This window comes from Dendropsophus ebraccatus, chromosome 3 (genome assembly GCF_027789765.1).
Source record: "Dendropsophus ebraccatus isolate aDenEbr1 chromosome 3, aDenEbr1.pat, whole genome shotgun sequence".
NCBI lineage: Eukaryota > Metazoa > Chordata > Amphibia > Anura > Hylidae > Dendropsophus > Dendropsophus ebraccatus.
In genome coordinates this window covers 64,178,861-64,198,513 of record NC_091456.1, presented here as the reverse complement: position 1 = coordinate 64,198,513, position 19,653 = coordinate 64,178,861, and the positions used below count along the sequence as shown (strand labels likewise).

Sequence of the window (19,653 nt, the reverse complement as noted above, 5' to 3'; positions counted from 1 at the left end):
GGCAACACCTTTGGGAACGCAGCTACGCACCCTTTTTGGGGGTCTATTTTTGAGCAACACATTTGGAAGAGCAGCAACGCACCCCTCTATCTATATGTGTCTGTATGTCCATCCATCCATCCATCTGTAACCTCTCACAACTATAGCGGTATACAAGAAGCATAGATTGGCCCCCCCAAATATTTTAATTAAATGGTTTAAACTGTACCTGCTTGCATCTTCCTTGCTAACTACCTACATCCTTTGCTGCCTTCCTGGTTAGCTGCCTGGCTGCAACTAAACTGCTTGCCTGTCTGGCAGTTATATATGTCATCACAGCCTTGATCATTAAAAACACTTTCCCGACTGACTAGCTGTAAAGAACTTTTTCTTTATGCTGACATGGTAATTGAGAAAGAAAAGTGCTTAGTATTAGAAATGACCAGCATCTTATGCACTCCTCTAGGAAGGTGCTTAGGGTATAAACTCAGTTACGCACCCTGCTGGGGGTCTATGCAACGCATTGGTGAGTGTACTGAAGCTGAAGGCACTGCAATACCAGGTGAATGCCTGCAGAGGACAGAACACGCTGCTTGTCCATCTTTCTGTGGGTGTTGTGTATTCTAGATACACTTCCTGTGACATTGGGGTTGCAGGGCCGTTCCTTGGCCTCCCTTCCCTGCATGTGCACGCTTTGCGGGGTTGGCGGTCGCTGACCGACACGGTGTGGAGTTAGCGTAGGGACCCGTGTGGACCAGAGGACCTGCGCGGTGGTACACGGGGCAATATGGCTTGATCTATTCATATACAGACACTCTGGTGTTGATTTTTAATATAGGCCTAGCGGCATTAGTATCAGCCATAGATAGGATGTGCAGCCGTTCCTTTCTCTCCAGTTTCCGTGTTTTACAGTTCTCCCTCTCTGAACAGCTAGCACTCCTTTATAAGACCCACATGACCAAAATTAGCAGGATATGCCTGTGCTCACATGTCTGGACCTTATGTCTTCCCCATTCTGTGAGAGCAGCAATGGTAAGTGTAATACCATATCCATACTTGTGTCGTTTGGGGGCAGCCTTCCCCGCCGGTGGTGCTGGCTGGGTTTTGGTGGGGCTTTTTGGGTCTGGTCCTGTGACATTGGGGTTGCAGGGCCGTTCCTTGGCCTCCCTTCCCTGCATGTGCACGCTTTGCGGGGTTGGCGGTCGCTGACCGACACGGTGTGGAGTTAGCGTAGGGACCCGTGTGGACCAGAGGACCTGCGCGGTGGTACACGGGGCAATATGGCTTGATCAATTCATATACAGACACTCTGGTGTTGATTTTTAATATAGGCCTAGCGGCATTAGTATCAGCCATAGATGGGATGTGCAGCCGTTCCTTTCGCTCCAGTTTCCATGCTAGATACACTTCTATTTATTGTGTTCTCAAGCTCGGTCACATGACCACTCTGCCTGTGTTTTCTGTACTTCCTGTGATGTCACGTTCCGTTTCCTGTTCCTGCCAGTGAGGAAACAGTGAGTCATCAGGTGGGCGGGGTTATGCATCCACATTGATTTAGGAGGAGAAGCTAACATCTGAGCCAAGTAGAAACTGCAGCAGTAAGAGCAGCATGACATGGAGTAGACGTGAAAAGGTTAAAGTAAATCACTAAGGGAAAGTGACAGATTACAAATTATTCTCTTTTCCTGTAAGAAAAAAAAATGTTGGACAAGGTTAACAACATTGTTGAAAAATTTAACACTTACATTTCCTGGAATATATACAGTTTGCCCATGTGGTACTAAAGCTCAGAGTCCAGTCCGGGGCTAGGTTCAGAAACATTGCCATCCCTCTAGGCCTTCTAGTAGTGGAGCCCAAACTGCCTCGGTATCACAGGGGAGCCCATTCTAATGAAGACAATGTCCTCCACCCATTTCCAGAACATTGAGGGGCCACTGAAAGGAAAGGGGCAGTTGAGCCTAAGCTGCAGACAATTGTCTTAATCCTGTATTTCCTTTTCTTTTTTATAATATATTTTATTACTTACAGTTGTGCTCAAAAGTTTACATAACCTAGCAGAATTTTTGCTTTCTTGTCTTTTTTACAGAGAATATGAATGATAATACAAAAACTTTTTTCCATTCATGGTTAGTGGTTGGGTGACCCCATTTATTGTCAAACTAATGTGTTTTCTCTTTTAAAATCATAATGACAACCAAAAACATCCAGAAGACCCTGTTCAAAAGTTTACATACCCTGGTGATTTTGGCCTGACGCACAGAAGTGGACATAAATGGGTTTGAATGGCTACTAAAAGTAACATCCTCATCTCACAGTCCACTAGTGCTAAGTAACTATTGTCCACCTCACGGTGATACACTAATACTCCTATGCAGCTGCAGACTACCAGGTAAGGAGGGGCTGTGTGAATAGCTAAATAAAACCTAACACACAACACCCCAGAACGGAGCGTCTTCAGGTGTAGGGCAAATGGCGGTGACCCCTGGTGTGGTTTGGCATTTTATATGTTCTGCTAGTGAAATCATAAGGGGCAGGGAAACTATGCCGACCAGTGGAGATAACGAAGAATCACTCTGCATCTGTAGACAGAAAAAACGGACCACTCATCTACCGAAACATCACGATGACCCTGTCACAGGTAATATTACACGTCATGGAGTCCACCAATCACCGGCGTCTAGTTGACTAACCTATGGACCTCCAGGATCCTGTGCGCCAATGAAATCCGGCCATCATACGTCATAGCCGGGCGAAGCTATTGCCCCTATGCGCCAGTGTGTATTTGTTAAAAGCTGAGTGAGCTGGGATTCAGACAGAATCTTGCATCTTTTATCCAGCCACTGAGGTTTCAGCATTGTGATTCATGGGGAAAGCAAAAGAAATGTCAACTGATCTACAGGAAAATGTAGTTGAACTTTATAAAACAGGAAAAGTGTACAAAAGATATCCAAGTCAGCGGTATTCAAACTGTGATTAACAAATAGAAAATCTCGGCTCTGTACAAACCAAACCACAGTCAGGTAGACCAACAAACATTTTAGTCACAACTGCCAGGAAAATTATTTGGGATTTAAAGAAAAACTCGGCTGAAATACGGGACTCTCTGAAAACTAGTGGTGTGGCTGTTTCATGATGCACAATAAGAAAAATGGCCAGCATGGTTAAGTTGACAGAAGAAAGTCATTACTACACAAATGCCACAAGTATCTTGCCTACAATATGCCAAACAGTACAGTACAAGGTAATTTGAGCGGATGAGACCAAAACTGAACTTTATGGCCACAACCAAAAATGTTACATTTGGAGAGGCGTCAACAAGACCTATGATGAAAGGGACACCATTCCTACTGTAAAGCACGGAGGTGGATTGCTGAGGGATGTGTGAGCTACAAAGGCACAGGAAACTTGGTAAAACTTAAAGGAAAGATGAATGCAACACGTTATCAGCAAAAACTGGAGGCAAATGTGCACTCATCAGCCCAGAAGCTGTGCATGGGACATACTTGGATGTTCTAATATGACAATGATTCAAAACACATGGCTGAGTTGACATGTCATTGGCTACAGCAGAACAAAGTGAAGGTTCTGGAGTGGTCTTCTTAGTCCCCTGACCTCAATATCATTGAGCCACTTTGAAAGATCTCATGTGGGCAGTTCATGCAAGACAGCCCCGGTATAGGATTTGTGCCAAGAAGAATGGGCAGCTTTACCATCTGAGAAAATAAAATAAAGAGCCTCATCCACAACTACCACAAAAGACTTCAAGCTGTCATTGATGTTACAGGGGACAATACAAAGTATAACAAATTGGGGTATGTAAAGTTTTGAGTCATTTGGATGTTTGACAATAAATAGCTTCACCCAACCACTAACCATGAGTGGGGAAAAAAGTTTGTGTTATCATTCATATTCTCTGAAAAAAGGGCAAGAAAGCAAAAATTCTGCTCGGGTATGGAAACATTTGAGCACAACTATGTGTGTATATATATATATATATATATATATATATATATATATATATATATATATATATATATTCTATCTATCTACAGTATATAGTATTTATATAATCAAAATAGATATATTTTTAGTTATTATACAATAATAAAACAGTAATTAACAATACAACTCACGGTTGGCTCTCATCTTCCTGTGGATCTTGTTTCATCTGCAATGTCCAAAACAGAACAAATTGAATATAATGGGGGAGATTTAGTAACCTATCACCACCCAGCTTTCATCAATGGAGAGCTCAGTACAAACGCTTGGATTGGTTGCTATTGGCAACAAGGAGGGTTTGTGTTTTAACCTAAAATAAATAAATTGGGGTGGATGGATGAAAACACAACGCATTGCCCATAGCAACCAATCACTATGCATCTTTCTCTTAAATTATTTTTTTCTTTAGAAATGCGAGCTGTGATTGGTTGCTAAGGGCAACAAGGAGAATTTTGCTTGTAAATAGTTTTATAAATGTATATTAGTAGAAGACGCTGAGGAGACATATTGTGCTGTGATATATACCTAAGCACCTAAGTGTGGTGACCCCCGGATGATGTTATATTGGTGGGACGTCCGGTCACTTGCTAGATGTAGTGTGACGCCACTCCTGGGGTGGATTGTTGAGATACAGCTGGACCTTATTATGTTGTCACGTGACGCCAGTGCCAGGTGGGCACACAGGTGTGATGGCACGCCTGCTTTAAGAGTGTAAGGGCGATTGTACCCTTTTTCCCTGTAGTCAGTGTCCTGCCGGCTTCCTACCGGGTTCCTAGGGATAATGTCACAGATGTCCAGAGCAGTGTAATGACCCTCCCGGATAGTAGGACCCGCCACCCACAGACAGGGCCGGCCTTTGGGGTGTGCGACCTGTGCGCTTGCACAGGGCGCCTCACTCCCGGCCAGCTAGAGGGCGCTCTGGCAGACAGAGAGCTGCACTGCACATCTAACTTAGAAATGGAAGTTAGATGTGCTGCCTGTCTGCCGGGGCGCCCCCCCCAGCTGGCCGCCTGCCTCTTCCATGCAGCAGGGGTGAAAAAAGCTGAGGGAGAAGCACGCAGAGAGGGAGAACTGGGACCGAGGAGGAGGCACAGACAGAAGGTGGGAGAGACAGCAGCTGCACGGGGGAGGGCAGACACACAGGAAGTGCTGCAGGAGACATGGCCCTCCCGGGAGCAGGCAGGTGAGAGCTGTGGTGCCTTGTACAGAACACAATCACCAGCACTGAGGCAAGGAAAAGGGCTGCCATAGTGTGTGATGAGGAGCCCTGTATACACTGAGGAGGCTGCCATAGTGTGTGATGAGGAGCCCTGTATACACTGAGGGGTCTGCTATAGTGTGTGATGAGGAGTCCTGTATACACTGAGGTGGCTGCCATAGTGTGTGATGAGGAGCCCTGTATACACTGAGGGGTCTGCTATAGTGTGTGATGAGGAGTCCTGTATACACTGAGGAGGCTGCCATAGTGTGTGATGAGGAGCCCTGTATACACTGAGGAGGCTGCTATAGTGTGTGATGAGGAGCCCTGTATACACTGGAGGCTGCTATAGTGTATGATGAGGAGCCCTGTATACACTGAGGGGGCTGCTATAGTGTATGATGAGGTGAGGGGGCTGATATGGTTCCCAGGGGCTCTGTATAAAGCTCCTGCAGCAGCTGCAGGGTGTACTGGTCACGGCTGCTGCAGAAGCTTTATACTGGAGAAAAGAGTTTTATTCCCCGGGCGCGTAACAGGCAGAGGCGGGGAGGTAGTCATCTGGGCGGAGGCCAGGGAGGCCAGTAACGGACCTCTCTGCTTGTCAATCATTCCTCCGAGCGACGGGCAGAGAGTGGTGACTAGTGACTACCAGATGACTACTTCCCCGCCTCTGCCTGTTACGCACCAAGGGAATAAAACTAGTTTTTCTCTGGTATAAAGCTTCTGCTGCAGCCACGGCCGGTACATGCCATGGCTGCTGCAGGAGCTTTATACAGCGCTCCTGGGAACAATATCAGCCCAATTGGTTCCCTTTAAGTGTCCTTTCCACTTTGCCGATAGACTGCAGATTTTCTGCCCTCAGACCTGCTGCAGAAAAGCCTTAGTGTATCTGCCCTTGTATGAATAGACCCTTGGTGTGGAGGCTTATGTGTGTCTGTATGTGCTGTGCATATGTATGTGACTATGTGTGCTGGGTGTGTCTACCTGTGCTGTGTGTGTATGTGTGGGGGGCTGCAGTTGTGTTGGGGGCTGGGGGTGGGAGTTTAGGGGGCTGGGTGTGGAAATTGTGTGTATGGCTGGGGTAGATGTGTTAATGGCAGAGGGGTAGTTGCATGTATGGCTGGGGGGGGGGGGTAGGGTAGTTGTGTGTATGGCTGGGGGGTAAGGTAGTTGTGTGGAGTTTTATGTTACCTTGAAGGTGGTGGTGGTGGGGCGCTGAAAAAAAGGTTTTGCACAGGGCGCCATTTACCCTAAGGCCGTCCCTGCCCACAGAAAGGGCTAGTTTCCCAAGGTTGCGGTGTATATCCTGTGAAGGTGGTGATGAATAATTACAGACTCTGGGATGACGTTAAGTTGGTTTACTACTTGCAAATGTGTAGCAGGTAATACAGAAGAGCTTTAAGATACACTTGACAAAATTCCAATACAAACTTGCACATAGGACAACCAGATCTGCGAGATAAGTGCTGAGTAGGAAATAGTTGTGTTGATAGAGTTGTACTGAGGTAGGGTAGCTAATCGGAGGATGCCGTGAGAGTCTCAACCCATGTAGTAGTGTGCTCTGCCGGGATGTTGGAGGGTATAATAGAAGAATACTTGTAGAAGAAGAAGAAGAACACTTGTGCCTGTGTATTTACTTTTCCTATAGTCTTCACAGCACCCTATGCCCACTAGCGTTGGCTGAACCGTACTAATGGGTGACACGTCCCAAACCTTGTTACCTGGGCTGAGCAGAATGCTGAGGGTTCCCTGCTGGCACCCAGGCTGCAAAATGCAGTTCATAGGCTTACTGCAGCTTTGCTCCACCCCGATAAGTTCCTGGCTCTGTGGCTCTATAGTGGATACTGTCCTGCACTGTACTTCTCCTAATCCATGGCGTGGGTTGAGGTTGTCTGTTGGCTGGTCCTTTCTTAAGAGGTTTAACACTTCATAATGCTTTGTGTGGGTACGTGTAGGAAAGTTGGTGACAGTGTACTGTCCTTCGTCCTACCCATGCGGGCCACTGGCTAAGACTGAACTTCAGGGACCTGGCAAAGGGCCAGGGCCCGGACAAGATTGCTGTGGAGAGTTCTCTAGTTTGCATCCTCTCTTCACACTGTCCCAAACAGAAAGCTCTTGCACCTCCCCCACCCAAGAGACTAACTTCCTCTGCAGCGTGTGTTGTGTACTGCGATTGGGTAAAAAGAGTGCAATAGAAGAACAGAGAGAAGAGGTGATAGGACAGAAGAAAGCAGAAATCCTACTGGTCCACAGATTCTGGTACACATAAATACAATAACCCTTTGCGATCCTTCAGTTGTTCAGCTTCCATACATAAATACAAAATACAGCGGCATCTAGTGGTCAATTCTAAAAAATGTTTCCACTGTAAAACAACCAGACAAAGTATAGACTTTTGCGAAGGGTGTGAACAACAGCAACACCCCCAGTGGGACACCACATAAGCACCCTGAGCCACGGCACTGGGGGCCTATTTCTGGGGTCTGTACAGGGCCATTTCTATGGCCGAGTGAGCCAGGCCACCGCATAGGGCGCTGACAGCTAGGGGGCGCCCAGCGGCAACAAGCTCCCCTGCACTCACTTCATAATTAGCGCCTCCCTCAAACCCACCTCCCGGAGGCCAAACCACACGGAGCTCTGAGCTTTCACAAGCTCAGCTTAAGGGAACCTGCCTGGGGATCTGGAATCTAAGTTCCAGATCCTGAGGCAAGAGCGACCCTTAGCTGTGCCTGTGTCTTTAAGATGCACGCACAGCTAAGGGGAACAGCATGCTGGGGCAGAGACCTGGCACTTCCTGTGCAGACAACCTCTGTATGTGAGGCTGGCTGTCTGCACCAGCTAGAAGAGGAGCATAGGAGTCCCAAGAGGAGCTTTGGGGAGCAGGGTGAGAGGTAAGTAGCTACTGTTTGTTTTTTTGTTTCATTAGTGGAGGTGTGGGGGGTTGAAGGGGGAGGCACAGCACAGAGGGGCCTACATGGGGGGTGGAGATACTGCACAGCACAGAGGGGGCTTACATGGGGGGGTTACTGCACAGCACAGCACAAAGGGGGCTACATGGGTAGGGGGGGATACTGCACAGCACAGAAAAGAGGGGCCTACATGGGGGGGATACTGCACAGCACTGAGGGGGCTTAAATGGGGGGGGGGATACTGCACCGCACAGAGAGGCCTGCATGGGGGGGATATTGCACAGCAAAGAGGGGCTTGGATGGGGGGGGGGGAATACTGCACAGCACAGAAGGGCCTACATGGGGGGGGGATACTGCACAGCACAGAGGGGCCTACATGGGGGGGATACTGCACAGCACAGACGAGGTTACATTGGGGGATACTGCACAGCACAGCGGGGGTACTGCGCAGCACAGAGGGGCCTACATGGGGGGGATACTGCACAGCACAGAGGGGGCTTAAATGGGGGGGGATACTGCACAGCACAGGGGGGGCTTACATTGGGGGGATGCTGCACAGCACAGAGAAGGCTTACATGGGGGGGGTGCTGCACAGCACAGAGGAGGCTTACATGGGGGGATACTACACAGCACAGCACAGAGGAGGCTTACATGGGGGGGATGCTGCACAGCACAGAGGAGGCTTACATGGGGGGGATACTGCACAGCACAGAGGAGGCTTACATGGGGGGGGGGATACTGCCCAGCACAGAGGGGGCTTACATGGGGGGATGCTGCACAGCACAGAGGGAGCTTACATGGGGGGATGCTGCACAGTACAGAGGGGGGCTTACATGGGGGGATGCTGCACAGCACAGAGGGGGCTTACATGGGGGGGATGCTGCACAGCACAGAGGGGGCTTACATGGGGGGGATACTGCACAGCACAGAGGGGGCTTACATGGGGGGGATGCTGCACAGCACAGAGGTGGCTTACATGGGGGGGATACTGCACAGCAGATGGCTTACATGGGGGGGGGGTCGGGTTGGAGTCTGTACTCTGTAGCTGCCAACAGCCCGGGTTATGTCCTGATAAGCCCCACCCCCTGTGTCAACCGCATGTGCCAGAGTTTATAGGTCACTCAGCTTTCCCAGCATCCTGTATTCCACAGGTGTCACACTCAGGCCCCCCATCTGTTACAAAACTACAATTCCCATATTACCTGGACAGCCAAAGCTTTAGCTTTGGCTGTCCAGGCATGATGGGAATTGTAGTTTAGCAACAGTTGGAGAGCCTGAGTGTGACACCTGTGGAATACAAGATGCTAGGAAAGCTGGGTGACCTATGAACTCTGGCACATGTGGTTGACACAAGGGGTGGGGCTTACAATCGCAAGGGGCGGAGCTGAGTGTGGCACCCTTCCTGTAGTCAGTATGATGGAGGTCACCCAGCTTTCCCAGAACCTTGTAGTCAGTATGATGGAGGTCACCCAGCTTTCCCAGTATCCTGTAGCCAGTATAATGGAGGTCACCCAGCTTTCCCAGTATCATGAAGTCAGTATGATGGGGGGGGGGGGGGGGTGCTATAGTGCACATGGGTCTGTAGGTCTGTACTAAACAGAGGAGGGAGGACTGTACTACACATAGGGGGGCAATACAACAGAGAGGCCTATACTACACACAGGCTGCATAGAGGGCGCTACACTACAGGAGAGTTTGTATAGAGATGAAGATGATGCTGGAGCAAGGAGCCTAAAATGTCTCTCTAGCAGATCCTGTGGAGATGAGTCATAGTCGGAAAAGTCTTCATGATAGCCAGAGGCAGATGGAGACCAAAGAAAAATGAACAGCCTTGAATATCAAAAACATTGCCTGCAATTTATGCAAAGATGCTGCCTCCTGTGAGTCACTGAATGATGTTTTTGTATTTGGTAGAACATTATTTGGTAGGGGCGCTGCACCGCTCTGTGCTGTAACACACACTGATTCTTCCTAGTAATCCCAATCTTGATGAAGGCCGCCCTTCCTTTCCCAGCGCTGAACTAAGGGGTGGGGGGGTGGGGTGGGGAGGTGCGCTGTTATCAAGATTCGCCCTGTTGCCAAAATACCCTAGAAACTGCCCTGGGTCTGTATTATGCTGGGGGCCCGGTTTTGGGGTCTGTTTCATGCTGGGGGCCTGATTCTGGGGTCTATGTTAGGCTGGGGGTCTGATTTTGGGTTCTGTATTATGCTGGAGGCTTCACACTGGGGTCATATTATGTCATTTGTGTTATACAGGTGGCCTGATACTCGTGTCTGTTTTATGCTGGGGGCCTGATAAGGGGATTCGGAAAAAAAGACTGATAGGCCATCCACAGGAATGTTCATGAATGTGTCTGCATGATAGGGTGCAGACACTCGGCACCCACGCTGATGAGATGTTCAGCACCCGCACTACACAGTAAATGGGGCTGGAAACAGCTTGTCTCTGTTCACTGCGTAGCGGTGGCAAACTGTAACTGCAGCTCAGCTTCCATTTAACCTCTTAACGACGCATGATGGGTATACCCGTCATGCAGCCCTTAAGAGTAAACAGAGAGGGCTCCCGGCGTGAGCAATCTCTGCAGCGCGCGGTCCCCGGTTGCTAAGTGCAGCCAGGGACCGCGTGTATTAGCCGGCGCGGCCGATCGCCGCGGCCGGCTAATTAACCATTCAAATGCCGCTGTCAAAGCTGACAGCTGCATTTGAACAGTGAATGTGGCCCCTCTCCCTGGTGTCTAGTGGGGGATCTCCCCCCCGCGATGCGATCGCGGCGGGGAGATCCATTGTACTGAGCCAGCCGGGGCTCAGCGTCGCTCCGACGCTGTTCCCGACTCGGCAATCTATTTAGATGGTCTGCAGCAGACCATTATAATAGAGCCATGATCTGATGGATCATTGCTCTATTATATACACAGGATTGATCTCAATGGGAGATCAGTTCTGTATATATAGAAGTCCCCCAGGGGGCTTCATATTACTGTAAGTGAAAGTAAAAAAAAGTGTTTTTATTAATAAAAAATCCCCTCCCCTAATAAAAGTCTGAATCACCCCCCTTTTCCCATTTTACAAATAAAAATAAATAAATAAATAAACAAACATGTTTGGTATCGCCGCGTGCGTAATCGCCCGAACTATTAATTAATCACATTACTGATCTCGCACGGTAAATGGCGTAAGCGCAAAAAAATCCCAAAGTGCAAAATTGCGCATTTTCGGTCGCATCAAATCCAGAAAAATTGTAATAAAAAGCGATCAAAAAGTTGCATATGCGCAATCAAGGTACCGATAGAAAGTAAACATCATGGTGCAAAAAATGACACCTCACTCAGCCCCATAGGCCAAAGGATAAAAGCGCTATAAGCCTGGGAATAGAGCGATTTTAAGGAACGTATATTTGTTAACAATGGTTTTAATTTTTTACAGGCCATCAGATACAATAAAAGTTATACATGTTATATATAGTTTTAATCGTAATGAGGAACATATATCACAACTAAGTTTTTCCATAGGACACACGGCGTAAAAATGAAGCCCCCCCAAAGAAAAATAATTGCGTTTTTTTTTTTTCAATTTCACTGCGCATATAATTTTTTTCTGGTTTCGCAGCATATTTTATGGAAAAATTCAGCCTGTCATTGCGAAGTACAATTAGTGACGCAAAAAATAAGGGCTCATGTGGGTCTGTAGGTGTAAAATGCAAGTGCTATGGCCTTTTAAGCACATGGAGGAAAAAAAGAAAATGCAAAAACGAAAGTTAGCACGGTCCTTAAAGGGTTAAGTAATCAGGAGCTGATCAGTGGCTGTCGACCTATAATGTGGACCAAGAAAACAAACATGGAAAACAGCCGAATAACGAGTGCTCTTAGACTGACATACTGTACCATAAAATAGGTGTGCCTGAAAATAGAAGGGGAACAGCTACTTACCTCTCCCAATGCCTGTGAAACGCAGTGCCTGAAGGTCCAGGACCCCCCACCGGGAGACATTTTTCCCCAAGTCGTGATAACGCCACAACTCGAGGGAAAATGCCAACCCAGCTGATAGACAGCTCACTCAGCCAATCAGTGACTGGAGCAGCATCCCGCCCTAGTCACTGACTGGCTGAGTGGGCTGTCAATCAGCCGGGTTGTGATGTCGGCAGCAGAGGAGATCCTGGAGCCCAGCGGGGGTCATGGGGCCGGTCAGATGGCGGATCGTCGGCATGGGGAGAGGTAAATTAGTGCTGGTTGTTGTTTTCTCCCCATGCCCTGTCATTCCCAACATTATTGGTGGGTGCGGAAACCATGTAAACACAATTACATTATTTCCTATGGGAAGACACTGCTCAGTTTCCAAACTGCTTAGTTCTCAAACTGCCTTCCGGAACCAATTAAGTTCGAGAACCGAGGTATCACTGTATTTGAGAAAAATAGTTGTGGGACATCTCCTTTAGTACACCAGCCAGGCTCACATGGGCATATGGTAACATTCATAACGCCTTCCTATCCCTAAGGACACTTAATGATCTATGGAATTTGAGCTCTACAATAAAAATGTTAGCAGTTTGAAATCATCCATGGACTAAAGACGTTTACATTCTCTTGTCTCAAATTACAATCTTCAGTTATTCAGTAAATTCTACTTTAGCTATTTGCACCAACAGATGGACAGGTATGTATTAAAAATAATTCTTCTTCAATTAAAAATAAAAACCTACTGAAATAAACAGCAGTACAGTTATTGCTCCAAATCATCTGTAATAACAAATAAAGCAACTTTGCAAATGCTCTTCACTTTGAGAATATTCTCTTACTTTGGGCTGCTATGCAGGTATATGTACCTCTATGGATACTCACACACAAAAAAACCCCTATGCAATCTGTTTTTTGTCAGTATGCCTTCCATCTGTCCCCTGCAATTTGATGGCAAATGGATAGCCATAGAAAAATTATTTTAAGAAGTTGATGATTACGTCTTCTGATACATGATTTGAATAATATGCCCTTTTATTATGAAATTCACTATTGAATAATACTTTTTGTTTCTACAAACTTAGAGACATGTCAGAGGTTTGGATCATTTTGAGAGACACGTCAGAGGATTGGATCATTGTGCATCTGAATATCTGAAACTGGAGCAATCAGTCGGTTGTTCAGCTCTGCTCTTCTTCCTACAGAGAGTCGAGCTTGCAGTGTATAGATTCATAGAAAGTTTATGACACTGTTAATAAATCCGCACCCTGCAATGTTCAGGACAGTGATGACATCACACCTTCTGCATCAGGATGACACCTTGGCATGGCTCTGCCATCTTGTGTGCCCCAGTCCTGAAGCAGCCTGCAGCAGTAAGGGAGCCTATGATACCCTACACACACAGTTAACAATAGTGCTTTTCGAGGTGGACTTTTACTGAACCCTATGTATAGTCAACAATAATCACTGGTCCAAGTTTTAGCATCTGACATACTGAGACAGAAACTGAAAGCATTCTACCATAATTTTAAATAATATGTTATTGTCTAAGATTTTTTTCCAGAACAACCATTGCAAATCACATTATTTTTTCCGTTAATGCAATGCATACCACAGTTGTACCCAATAGACCTAATTGTAAGCTGCCAGTAACTAGTTGCCAGTTAGCTAGTTATGCATTGCATCATGGTTTCTGTTATAAACAGAATCCACAAATCATGTAAGAACCACAGACATGGAAACAAATATTCTGCAACTCCACCCTGTTCCAGTAGATGTCATACTTTTCCCTTAAATAAGCACAATTGTGCAATTCCCGTAGCTACAACACACAAACTAACATTTGAGAAAACTTTACAGCCATGTTGGGTCAGCGGACTATTCTTATATCACAATATACAAGATTCTTAAATATTTATATAGATTTCTTTAGGTATGTGTACAGTATGTGCATTTATTGATGAGTATAGATATTCAGGAAAAGGATAGCTCTTTTGCACTGTGTCCCACAGTTGCCATCTACAATGAGTAATCTATTACACACCACCATTATTAAGAGTTATATAGGAGTAATTGCTATATACTCATAATGTATACACACATTTTCACTTATATGTTAATAGTGTCTTTTAAGGTTAGCTTTAAAGTCACAGGATTCAAAGCGTCACATTATTTGGATCAGTATCCTTAACCCAAACCAGGAAAGAGAGGTGTGGACAGCGCTCCATAGTGTAAAGTCTGATGGCAAATGTGCAAAAAAACAGGCGAGTAATTGGAGACTCTCACCTGTAATGGTTGTGCATATGGAAGGCACAACACTCAGTAACGCATGTGTGTGGACCGCAGCCACTCCCAGAGACCAAACCGGTAAGCAAATAGTCAGATCCTCCACTCCAAACCCTGGGTATATTCAGGCGCAGATCCAAGATAGGCAAGATAAAAGTAGATAGAACTATAAAAATTTATTAAAACAACGACACAACGCGTTTCGAAGTCGTGCTGACTTCTTTCTCAAGTGTCTTATACAAACTATATTCTAAGGTCCATAAAAAGGAGTGCACATGCTCAGGAGGAGCTATGGCACAGATGGTCTCTAATTACAGACAAAAGAAACGCCCATCAGTAGGTGGGCCATTATATCAATTGGTTAACATATACACAATACACACCAAAAAAAAAAAAAAAAAAAAAAAAATATATATATATATATATATATATATATATATATGTAGAAATATTGAGTATACATAAAAGATCACATAAAAAATTCATGTAAAAATAAATGTATAAATATAAATGTATATTATAAGGATTAAAAAGTGGCCTATCTAGTATTTTCAATGGTCTCATTCAATCCTTGTGGGGATAGAGTGGATAGTTTAAAGATCCAGTATGATTCGCGATTGATCAATTGTCGGTATCTCCTCGGATGGTTTTCAGGGATCTGTTCTAGTATAATAAGTGTTATATCTGTAGGGTCACTTTTATGATAAATGGAAAAATGTTTGGATACACTATGCAGGAGGAATGCATTTTTTATATTAAATCTATGCTGTCTGAACAGTGCGGCCCACATATTGCAAACCACAACTACATTCTAGCAAATATACAACAAATTGGGTAGCACAAGTAAGTTGGTTGCGTATTGTAAATGATTCACTAGTGATATTGGATTTAAAGGTGTTTACTGGGTCCGGTGACATCCATTCACAGCAAAGACAACGATTATGTCTACATCGCATGGATCCCGTATCGTCTATATTAAGTTGTGTGAGATGGAGATGATTGAGGGTGCCATTGAATCACGTATCCTAAACAAAAAAGAAAAACAATTTTTGTTGGTGTCTGATGTTAATTTAGCGTATTTTTATTATTTACCTAAAATCCACAAAAGTTTGAGCAACCCACCTGGACGTCCTATTATTTCGGGTATAGGGTCCCTAACATCTAATTTGTCTCACTATATAGATCTTTATTTGCAGAAATATGTATGTGAATTACCATCATTTTTAAAGGATTCATCACAGTTAATTTATGAATTACAATCTTTTTCATCACCCAATTTTTCTTTTATCACTTTAGATGTCACTTCACTATACTCCAATATTGATATTAATTTGGGGCTCACTGCGGTTTTGTATTATTTAGAATTTGACACTGAACTGGAAAAGATACAAACACAATTTATTTATGATGGCATGGAATTTATTTTAAATCACAATATTTTTTCTTTTGAAGACCATATATTCAAATAAGTAAAGGGCTGTGCGATGGGCACTCGCTTCGCCCCAAGTTTTGCCAACCTTTTTACGGGACGTTTTGAGGCGAGTGTCATTACACAGTCCCAGCATTACATCAATTATGTGACCTATTATCGTCGTTTTATCGACGACCTGTTCTTCATATGGACGGGAACAGAAAAAGATGCACAGGCCTTTGTGAACGAACTGAATTGCAATGATTGGGGAATTACATTCACATTGAATTTCAGTAAGGAGAATATAGATTTTTTGGATCTGACACTAATGAAGAGTGAAGATAAAATTATTACAAAAACTCACTTCAAAAGTGTCGATGTGAATAGTTTCCTTGACTTCACCAGCTGCCACCTACCTCAATGGCTAAAAAACGTGCCATTTGGGCAGTACCAACGCATAAGGAAAAATTGCAGTAATAAAGAAGACTACATACAGCAGGCGAATATATTAAAAAACAGATTTGTAAATAAAGGTTATCCAGAAAAAATCTTGAAAAAAGCGTACAACAAAAATAAGAATACTACACAAAAGGACATTTTAGACAACATGCAAGAAAAAAATAGAGATAAACATAAGAATAAAAATAAAAATAAATTTACGGACAATAACCCCTTCAGTTGTGCTTTTGTAACAGAATACAACTGTGGAGCACCAATAATTAAAGAATATCTGCAAAAAAATTGGTCCATTTTATGTAATGACCCAATACTTAAATCTATAATACCAAAAAAACCTAATATTATTTTTCGAAGAACAAAAACCTTAAGGGGCCATGTAGCTCCTAGTAGATTACGCAGAATATCAGTTGATGATCTCACACAACTTAATATAGACGATACGGGATCCATGCGATGTAGACATAATCGTTGTCTTTGCTGTGAATGGATGTCACCGGACCCAGTAAACACCTTTAAATCCAATATCACTAGTGAATCATTTACAATACGCAACCAACTTACTTGTGCTACCCAATTTGTTGTATATTTGCTAGAATGTAGTTGTGGTTTGCAATATGTGGGCCGCACTGTTCAGACAGTGCGGTCACGCATGAATAAGCATAGATTTAATATAAAAAATGCATTCCTCCTGCATAGTGTATCCAAACATTTTTTCATTTATCATAAAAGTGACCCTACAGATATAACACTTATTATACTAGAACAGATCCCTGAAAACCATCCGAGGAGATACCGACAATTGATCAATCGCGAATCATACTGGATCTTTAAACTATCCACTCTATCCCCACAAGGATTGAATGAGACCATTGAAAATACTAGATAGGCCACTTTTTAATCCTTATAATATACATTTATATTTATACATTTATTTTTACATGAATTTTTTATGTGATCTTTTATGTATACTCAATATTTCTACATACACATATATATATATATATATATATATATTTTTTTTTTTGTTGGTGTGTATTGTGTATATGTTAACCAAGAGATATAATGGCCCACCTACTGATGGGCGTTTCTTTTGTCTGTAATTAGAGACCATCTGTGCCATAGCTCCTCCTGAGCATGTGCACTCCTTTTTATGGACCTTAGAATATAGTTTGTATAAGACACTTGAGAAAGAAGTCAGCACGACTTCGAAACGCGTAGTGTCGTTGTGTTAATAAATTTTTATAGTTCTATCTACTTTTATCTTGCCTATCTTGGATCTGCGCCTGAATATACCCAGGGTTTGGAGTGGAGGATCTGACTATTTGCTTAACCCAAACCAGGGGTAGCCATAAAAAAATAATTACACAACTCTCTAATATACAGTAAATATAAATAATCCTTAATACATAATGGAAACAATGTAAAAATATGCTGTGTTAAAAAAAATTCCAAGGAGAAAACTATACAGATAATAAAAGGACATCAGGGGAAGTAGGTAGTGGTAGGAAAAAAAAAATATACATGTCAGGAAGTTGCATGTAAGTAACAAAAGATGGCTAAAATAAAGGTGGGTGTATATAATGGAAGACAGAACAACGCCACCTAGTGACCAGTAGAAAAATGTCACAAGATGGTCCTATGAGTAAAAGACACCTATGATGTGGATGAACTGCACTGGATCGTTATTTTAGAATAAAGATCTAATGAAATAGTATAGTGCCCCACCCCACATATCGTACCTAAATGCAAAAAAAAAGATTGCCTAATAAGTAGTGCAGACTAATAAAAAAGCCATAACATCATCAGCAAAAAGGAATAAACCAAAGTATGCCATACCAATAGTGGTTACCACTTCCACACAGATGCATTTTTTATACCTGCTTTATCAGGAGCCCCTGTCTTTTACTGTATGGTTTTCTCCAGGGAAAGAGGTTTTTTTTAAGATTGTTTGCATCATGTATAAAATAGGATTATTTCTATTTACTGTAAACTAGAGAGTTGTTTTTTTCAGTGGTTATGTTGTTTGGTTACACCCCGGCATTGCCCAATAGCATTTTTTTTTTCATTTTTTTATAATCAGGAGTAGGTCAAAAGCACAGAAAAAGTGCAAATCGTTCCATTATAGTTTTTGTATTGGTTCCCCTCCTGTTTTTAGCTAGAAAATAGGTACTAAAATACTGACCAAATTTTAATTTTTATTTACTTTTATTATTGCATTATTTGCATTTTATTGCATTGTTGCTATTTCCATTACTGCTATACACTTTGAATGCAATGGTAGCACACAAGCTTGACCCCACTAGTCTATCAATAATAACATATCTTCAGGGTAAACGATAAAAGCTTTTATGAGGTTTTACGCTGGGTTCACACACAGTATATTATAGACTGGGTTCACACTACGTATATTTCAGTCAGTATTGTGGTCCTCATATTGCAACCAAAACCAGGAGTGGATTAAAAACACAGAAAGGATCTGTTCACACAATGTTGAAATTAAGGGGATGGCCGCCATTTAATGGCAAATATTTGCTGTTATTTTAAAACAACGGCTGTTGTATTGAAATAATGGCAGTTATTTACTGTTATATGGCGGCCATCCACTCAATTTCACCATTGTGTGAACAGAGCCTTTCTGAGTTTTTAATCCACTCCTGGTTTTGGTTGCTATGAGGACCTGACATGAGGACCAAATACTGCCTGAAATATATGTAGTGTGAACCCAGCCTTAAAGGGGATCTGTCACTAGGTTTGTGCTGCCTTGAAATCAGCATAAACTAATGACAGAAAAGATGAACAGAGCGGTGTATTACTTACATTGTTCTGTTCAGCCGTTCTCCTCAACTGTAGGAAAATGGGCTAGGTGCCACACCTCTCCCTTGTTCCTCTGGCCGCTGATTTACAGCTATCTTCATTGGTCAGTGTCACGGCCGCGGCGGCTTCCCGCGTCCCGGGTGGCCGCCGCGACCGCCTCCTGTCCCGTGCAGCCGCCGGGGTCCTTGTGTAGGGACCCGGCGCTGCTGCTGCTTCGGCCCCTGGGGCGCCTCACCTCTCCTCTGTGCATGTCGCGGTCTGTGCCGGCCGGCGCGCGCGTCCCCGCCTCCTAGGGCGCGCGCGCGCCGGCTGTCTCAGATTTAAAGGGGCAGTGCGCTCCTAATTGGTTAGTGGCACCAATCACTCCCCTATAAATCCCAGCATGCCCTGTCCTTAGGGTTGGAGCCTCTACATGCTTCCTTAGCGTTTGGCCCAGCTCCCTGTTGTTCCTGATTCCCGTCCGCTACCTGGTTCCTAGTCCCTGTTCCTGATTCCTATCCGCCACCTGGTCCCTAGTCCTTATTCCTGGTCCCTGTTCCCCTGCGTCACCACTGTTCCGGTGTACAGTCTGTCACCTGCGGTTACGTCCACTGACCTCTGCAGCATCATCTCCTGCCTACTGCTCCTGCCACGCCTCGCCTGCTGTCA

General features: G+C 44.3%; 1 long non-coding RNA gene across 1 annotated transcript; it reads right to left on the bottom strand.

Annotated features, from left to right (window-relative positions):
• Positions 1-1,315: 1,315 nt before the first annotated feature.
• On the bottom strand, positions 1,316-19,094 carry LOC138787133 (uncharacterized). Its single transcript, XR_011362305.1, has 3 exons — positions 19,009-19,094; positions 4,113-4,147; positions 1,316-1,664 (listed from the first exon to the last, which is right to left on the bottom strand). It is a non-coding gene; the product is annotated as an uncharacterized lncRNA (long non-coding RNA).
• Between the last annotated feature and the right edge of the window lie 559 nt (positions 19,095-19,653).